General features: G+C 57.5%; 1 protein-coding gene across 2 annotated transcripts in view; it reads left to right on the top strand.

Annotated features, from left to right (window-relative positions):
• The first annotated feature begins 5,837 nt into the window (after window positions 1-5,837).
• The window catches only part of ITPR1 (inositol 1,4,5-trisphosphate receptor type 1), a 219,310-nt gene continuing 217,438 nt past the window's right edge, over window positions 5,838-7,709 (top strand). For both annotated transcript variants that reach the window (XM_058679216.1, XM_058679215.1), the window contains exon 1: window positions 5,838-5,892. The gene's annotated coding sequence lies outside the window, so the exon portion shown is untranslated. The remainder of the gene's footprint in view (window positions 5,893-7,709) is intronic.

Here is a 7,709-nt window from a genome sequence, read left to right as displayed (position 1 = left end):
CTTAGTGAGAAAGGCCTCCCTTGCCCTGTGACAGGGATTCTTTGGTAAACACTCCTTCTTTTCTCTGAAATACTTCATTAATTCTTTATAAAAAGAGTGCTGTGTGCTTGTTTAATTTGCTGTCTAGAGCCTACTGGTATTAACAAATGGCTCATGTTTCAGGGCAGATGTATTACCTTGTTAAGGTATCTCAAGTGTTGAGGCAGGCCTAGAAATCCTTTAAACCACACTGATTTCTGCTTCTTCCCTCTCTAGAAGGCAGCACAGTTACTAGGCCAGAGCGGGAGAGGGAAGAGGAGAGAGGCCCCTCAGAGGAAGCTGCGTCTCCTTAACTCGCTGTAGCTTATCCAACTCAAATGCTTCAGTAAGGAGCCTCATCCTGTTAGGGAGAAATACCCAGCTGTGCAGACAGGTGCTGCGTGATGGTGATGCAGCTAGGAGAGGTCCAGGGATGCTCCCCGGGGCCCAGGGACTGTAACACATTGTCAGGAGAAACAAAGAGGGAAGGAACTAGCAGGGCCATTCTTTCTCTGGCTCATCCTCCACAGGCCAGGGTGGAAATGCCTCTGGGAGGGGACAGCCGGAACCTGTGCCCTCAGCTTACCCTTTCCCCCAGCTCCCCACCCTGGGGCCCTCAGAGTACCCTCCCTCCTCACTTCCAACCCTGGCCCTCAGTGTCCCCTTGCCCCTCACTCCCCACTCTGCTCTCTGTGTACCCTTCCCCTGGCCCCAAGGCCCAGCATCCCACCTGCTAGGGAGAGGAGATGGCGCCTTCTTCAGGTCTGCCTCACACCGATGACCTGCAGCTTAAGGCACCACAAGGCTTCCCTGAAGGCTCCAACCACCTTCCCCTTCCCACCCCTTCAATGCCAGTCCTGAGCCAGTGCTCCCCACCCCATCTCTCCACACAGGACTGGCCAGGAGCTCCCCAGCTGGGTTGAACCTGAATGCAGGTCACTGGTGTCCTAACACGATTAGACAGCAACACTCCCTAAAACTTGGGTGTGAGATTAAGCGCGGGAAAGAGGAAGCCGTTGCTTTGCTAGAGTCTGCAAACACCCAGACAGCCTGGGGAGCACATGCCTCTGTGTCTGCCTGCTGGGTGACTGAATCACAGAGAACTGAGGGTCTAGGTCACTGGCTACGTCCATTGGTCACTGCACAGCTTCCTTCCCAGAAGGGAGAGCCGGAGCCTGCAGGCACCCTGCTGTACTCTCCCTGCATCCGTGCTGCTCTGGCCGGCCTCAAGGGACCCTCACAAGGATGCATTGCACGATTACTTGAGACTGTTGACAGGAATCTCTGCATAGCTGGCTGATTTTCTCCTGGTGTTGGCCTGGCCCCTTCCCCCCATGCAGGAGACCTGGGTGGAGCCCCTGCCCCCCATGAGGGAGACCTGGAAGAAGCTCCTGGCATTGGCCTGGCCAGCCGTGGCTTTTGAAACCATTTTGGGGGATGAACCAGTGCAGGGAAATTGTCTCTGTAGTTCACTCTCTCTATGGAACTGTGTTTATCAAATAAAATATATACATCCTATACAAAAAGAGAGTGATTTATTTGAAAAGTGTGGGCCACATTCTTGGTTTTTGACAAACAGTTGTGGGTTGAACATTTTATATGTGACACTGTATAATTCATTTGGTAAACTGGTCAGCTTGGGCCACGTTGGTGATGGCTGTGTCTCCACGGTAAGGGTCCACTCCTCGGGGGCACCAGGTAGGCAGGGGTGATTTCAGAACCATGTGAACACCTCACACCCCACCCACATTTTGCCCAGGGGAATCTGGCCTGCAATCACTGTTAATATTAAATAACATACAAAATAATATTACCAAGACTCAATATTTGTTAACATCAATAAATCCTAAAATAATATTACTAATAATTAGTGCTATTTGTTAGTAATGTCAAGTTTATTTTTGAATGAACTAGGCATGCAGTTTTTGAATGTATTTCAGATGCAATGAGATTCACTTTATGATATTTCACTTTTTGAATTCTTTGTCTAACTAAATCATTCCCCTGGAAGCCGCCAAAGGGTGACTTTTCACTTTAAGATTTCCTCTGAATGAAATGGCTGGATTCTGCCACCCAGAGAGCTTTGCGTGTTTCTTGTGACACACAGTTCACACACTAAGGCAACACCCCAAGGCCTTCCTGGCCCCCAGCCCCGACCTGGCTCTAGGAGTGACTGGAGATGACAGGCCAGGCTCGGTGGTGGGAGAGAGGTGGGAACTGGCCAGAGGTCTGGGTTAGACCACAGAAGCCTGGACTGCATGTTCCATAGGATGCTGTTGTGTCAAAACGTGGGCACATGTGGCTGGCAGCCACTTCCACCTGGTGCAAAGGCCCAGCTCTTGGGGACTGTTGCATCCTTTTGCGGCCACCCTGGCACCTTCAGGTCTCTGGTCACTGGAGGTCCAGCCGCATTCCCTCGACTCACAAGGTGGCCAGCCAGCAGGACAACCGCTCCTGCACCACAGGGAAGGGAGAAGAGAAGCAGGAGCATGTTCTATTCAAGTCATGTCTCGGGCCCCTGGACGCCGAGTGTGGGCTCAGAGGACGTCCTACTGCTCTAGCCTCATCACATACAGTGCTCTCTCCCACTCCTGTTAGGACACCAAGCATGATCTGCCTGGCCCAGGTAGGGCTGCCTCACATGCGACGGTCCCAGCTGCTGGCCATGTTTGGGGTTCCATCAGTGAGCCAAGCTGTGCTACAAGGGACTCTGCTATCATGTTCTGCTGATTGCAAATGAATGCCCGTGTCATGCTGGGAGAACTGTCCATGGGTTTTCTAAGATTCTCAAAAAGACTGTGTCACTCCACCCCTTACCACAGGAAGCTAACAGGGACCAAGGAGAACCAGAAGCACTGGCCATTTCTTTATAGATACTTCTCACTATCAGAGGCTGGGTGGCAAGTCAGTACAAAAACAGATAAAAGAGAAATGAAACAGGTGGAATTGTACACCAGGGTGCTGGACGTAAGAAGGAAATCATTCCATGAAGTGTTCAAGCACTCAGCTTCCCTGCAGGCGCACAGCAAGGACCCACTGAGCACCAACATGGGCTTGGTCTGGCTTTCCTAAACCAGAACTCTCTACAGCACAATACAACTCGGGCCACACAGGGCATCTTTAGTTTCCTAGTAACCACATCGGAAAAAGTAAAATAAGGTGGCCAAGCTCCCTGCAGCCATCTCCTTCATTTGCATTTAAGACACTACGTCACCAATACGCAAATCAACAGCAACTCCCTTCGCTTTCTTGGGGAGCATGTCTGTGAAGCGCCAGGAGTGTTTCACACCTACCTCAGATCTCAGTTCTAGTCACAAATGAAGAGCCTAAATGGCTATAGCATCTGTGCTGAAAAGCATGGAGCCCAGGAAAAAAAATACTGTAGAGAAAAAGCAGCCCGTTTCCCTCACTGGTCTCCACCGGTCAGTCGCTTGCCATCAGTGGACGCTCTTTGCCTCCCAGGTCCCACAAGCCTGCACCTGAGGTACTGGTGAGGACCCCCTAAGCGTGCAAGTGGGCGGGCTTCCATGCAAGGGCTACAAGGTTCAGAGTGTGTTCATGTGACCTGCCCCACTTCTGTGACAATCCTGCCTGTGACTCCCACAGGTCCACCCAGCACAGGTGGAGGACCAAGTCCTGCCGCGATGGGGGAAACATGCGCAGAGTGGACCCCTGCCCCCGGGAAAGCTGTGGTCTGAGAGGGAAGACACAAGGTAAGGTAGGGAGTGCAAAGTGACCGTGGTGTGACGAGGGTGGAGATGGCCAGCTCAGCTCTCACAGGGGACCCTGTGGTCATCGGGCGCCCTGGGGGAGGCTACACCCAAGCGCTGATTTCCGTTTACTATTATTTAGCAGTGTTAGCAGCAAAGAACCGTGTGTGGAGCTCATGCGGAGAGCAGAGTCAAAAACTGAACAGGGAACAGGCTGTTCTCAGGAGCGGAGAGGTACTGCTGGATGTGACAAGCTGGGTGTGCACATGGGCACGCGTGTGACCAGTTGGGTGGGCATGCGTGTGCCCTGCACCATGGTGAAGGGTGGCAGGCCATACCAGGCAGTGCATCGTGTGCCAGGTGACCGACAGAGCACTGAAACAAGGATCACGCAGGGACACGCTCGGCTCAGTCCTGGGGGACACGACCACTGCACGAGCCGCTGGGGATGTTCGGGTGCAGATGTTGAGTCCGCACCCCTGTGTGACTTAGGGTGTTAACCTAACCCGGCCTGTGTCTCGGCTGCCCCAAAGGTCAGGCGTGGGTCTTGAATGAGATGGACAGCTTGTCAGGTTTGCCATGGCTGACCCGGGCTGGCTCCGGAAGCTTCTTCTCCAAGGCCAGGTGCCAGGGCTAGCGAGGGACCCCCTTTTCCGGGTGCAGAGACGGCTCCGGGGAGCTGGAACAGCCTCTCCCTGGTGCTCCGAGCCCGCGGGATGCACCTGCCCCACGGACGCACCCAGGCGCCTGGCACCCCGCACGCGCTCACCCGCCTGAGCCCCGTCTCTCCCAGACTAGGGAGCCCCGGATTTCTCACTTTCCGGGAGGCTGAGAACGGCTGGAAAAACTCCCAGCTTGAAGCTGAGAGCGCAGCTCCGCCCCCGCCAGTGCGCCCCACCAACTCGGGGACGGCGAGTCCCGAGGGGTCTGGGCGTCTGCTCCCCTCCAAGGGCGCCTGTGCCCCCCAAGGCCGCCCGTTCGGGGGTCCAGGCGAAGTAGCGGCTCCGCACTCGCCGACAGCCCGGCCCCCGCCCCCAACGCGCGTCTACTTGGAGCCCCGCCCAGGGCCCCGGGGGATGCTGGGAGTTGTAGTCCCGCCCCGCGCCCCGGGCGCCGCGGCGACCCGGGACACGGACTACATTGCCCAGGGAGCTCCCCGACATATATAAGTCGGCGGGAGTCGCTTCCCAGCGCAGTAACCATGTGGCTGGGCTGCTGAGCTTCTTCCTCGGGCTGCCCCGGGCGGGAGCTCGCGGAGGAGGTAGGGAGGAGCGCGCCGAGCGAGGAGCGGTGGGTGCCCGCCTCCGTCCTAGCGGAACGCGCTCGCTCCGCCAACATGGGCTCAGCCCGCGGCCGCTGACCTGGTCCCTGCTCGCCAGGATCGGCGCAGCTCTCCGGGCACCAGGTAGGGTGGGGCGGGCGAAGGGGCGCTGGCATGGGCCCCCGGGCGCACAAGTTTTCGCCGCGCGCTCGGCCAGCTCCGGGTGGTTTGGCAGGCACTGGCGTGCGTTTGGGGGCTCACGGCGGGCAGTTGCTGCTGTTCTTTGGAGTGGGGCATCGTGTCGTCGGAGTTTTTAAGGACCCCGAATGCTCCACGACTCAGTGCCCGGCCTTGGGCCCCCCATCCCGAAGTTGGAAACTGTTGCAGCGGCTGCAGGAAATAGTTTCTCTTTTTTCTTTTTCTCTTTCTTTTTTGTTTGTTTTGTTTTGAGAAGGGCTGTGGGGGTTCATACGTGTGTGTGCGCGACGAAGCGAACGATCTTTCTAAATATGCGGCGCGTGCTGCCGCTGCGCGCGGGGCCCCCGGCGGGGAGAGTGTTTAGAGACTGAGGAAACTCGGGGAGCGACGGGGCTGTGCGCGCAGCCGCTGCTCCGCACGGATGCGGGGTTCGGGTTCGTGGCGGGCAGCGATCACCCTGGGCTCTTCCCAACACCTCCCCGAGTGGGACTCCCGCCCGAGCCTGGTGCTGCGCGTCTTTGTGCTCTTGCTTCCCACCCCCAACCTGCCTGCATGGGGGCGTCCCCTGCACTTCGGAGTGACTTTGGGGAAGACCCGCCGCGGTGAGCTCACACCCTCTCTGTCTCCGTTACTTGCAGGCGCTGGGCGCAGATCCGCACCCCTGGCTGGGCGTGTTGTGGCCGAGCGGTGCCTGACCTGGGTCAGGTGAGTGTGGTATTCCGTGATGAGTTTCCGTCCTGGGCCTGTTCGGGTTTCCTGGCCGCCGCCGCGGAGGTGGGCAGTGGGGAAGGCGAGACTTGAGGAAGCAGCTGTGGTGAGGGGGCTCGGAGGGCTTCAGAGGGGTGGGTGATATTGTTGGGGAGCCGGTGATAAAGGGGCAGCCACGGCCCCAGGCGCGCTGGTGGTGGGGTCTTAAGGGTTGGCCTGCGCTTCGCCTGCCAGGAGATGTAGCCCAAAATTAACTGCCTCTGGCAAAAATAGTCCGCCTTTCCTTACTGTGTGTGTGGGTGCGTGCGTGTGCGCGCAGAGTGGGCTGGACTGCAAGAAATGAAAGTGGCTGCCGGCGAATGGAGAGTTAGGGCTTGGAAAGGGGAAGTTTCTCCTTGGTGGGGGCAAACACAGGGCCTGCAGAGCTTCCTGAAGCCCCTCCGATGGGGTGCCCTGGCGGCGCCGAGCTGCGGGCAGTTTATCTGTAAACACAACAGCTCCTGTTTTTTTTCCCAAAATGGTCAGACCTCATGCTCTGAGAGAGAGCGAGGTCTGGGCAGTGCCCGCTCTGCTGGCCAGGGCCGGCCAGCCGCGAGTTTTTCTTCTGAATGGTCTGTGCCGGGGTACCCTGGTAGGGGTGGGGTGGGCAGCTGGGTCTCTGTAACTTCTTTAATGTACCAAATATTTGGCTGTTCCCTGGCTACAATCTTTGGGTTTTTCTAATTAGGAAACAAAAGCCAGACCGCTTCATTATGGTGGCACAGAGCTTTTGTTTCCTGCCGATAACATCTTCAGGGGTCCTGTGGAGGGGGGAGGCAGCAGGCGTTGAGGTGGGCCTGTCCTGGGACTCCTGCTGGCTGGCTCCTGCCCTGGGCCCAGGGTTGGGTCCAGTTCCTGCCTTGGGACTGAACTGGGCACAGGGAGAAACTGGCCCATCCACTAAATGGTGAAGAGTAAGAGCGCTAGGTACTCGTTGGCTGGTGCGGAGCAGTTTGCTAGCGCGCCTGTGAGGAAGCAGGTGTGGGGAGAGCAGTGCTTGGCCTGAGAGCCGGTGGACAGGTGGGGGTGTGGGCCTGTGGTTGCACGCCTGAGGTGAGGAGGAGCAGGGGCAGGAAGATTCGGTAAGCTTGTTGCTGCTGGTGAAAGGCATCCGGCTGCTGCCGGCCAGTGAGTGTGAGAGGAGAGTGATGCAGCTGCAGTTCTGGGGATGAGAGCCTGGGCACTGGAGGGTGATTTGGGCTCAGAAAGCTGCAGGTCAAAGTGCACCTGCCTTGGCGCAGCCGCAGGGCTGCAGGGAAGTGCTGGAGGTCTGAGCCAGGACTGTGTGGTGAGGGGCGGCTGCTGCTTGCTGCGGCCCATTGTGCGGGATGGTGTAGTGTGCATGTTGTGTGTAGCTGCGTTGAATGCAGTCTGCTCTTGATGCCCCTCGGGGCGGAGCAGGAAAGCCTGATGGGGCAGGATGGGTCGCAGTCTTTGAGTGCAGTGACGCCTCAGGGCAGCCGGGTTGCCTTTTGGCAGGAGTTGGTGGGGCCCTGCTCCAGTGATAAGGCGGTTGCTGCAAGGGGAAGGCCGAGTTGAAGCCCAGGAGGAAGAGCTGTCATGTCTGCGGGAGGCCCTGGTCTGGGCCCCCCAGAACACTGTGGCTGCCGCACACCGAATGAACCACACAGCAAATATGAACTACAGACAACACGGCCGGAGTCAGACGGGGCCTGAAGTTGGGTTTGCGGGTCAGGCTGTCGTCGGGGAGGTCTCACAAAGGAGTCCGTGTGGGCCAGTGTTCCGTCTCCTGGGCTGTGGTTTAATCTTTTCAA

Source organism: Ochotona princeps, chromosome 21 (assembly GCF_030435755.1).
Source record: "Ochotona princeps isolate mOchPri1 chromosome 21, mOchPri1.hap1, whole genome shotgun sequence".
In the NCBI taxonomy this organism is placed as follows: domain Eukaryota; kingdom Metazoa; phylum Chordata; class Mammalia; order Lagomorpha; family Ochotonidae; genus Ochotona; species Ochotona princeps.
The sequence above is the reverse complement of the archived record's forward strand: the minus strand, read 5'-3'. Positions and strand labels throughout refer to the sequence as shown.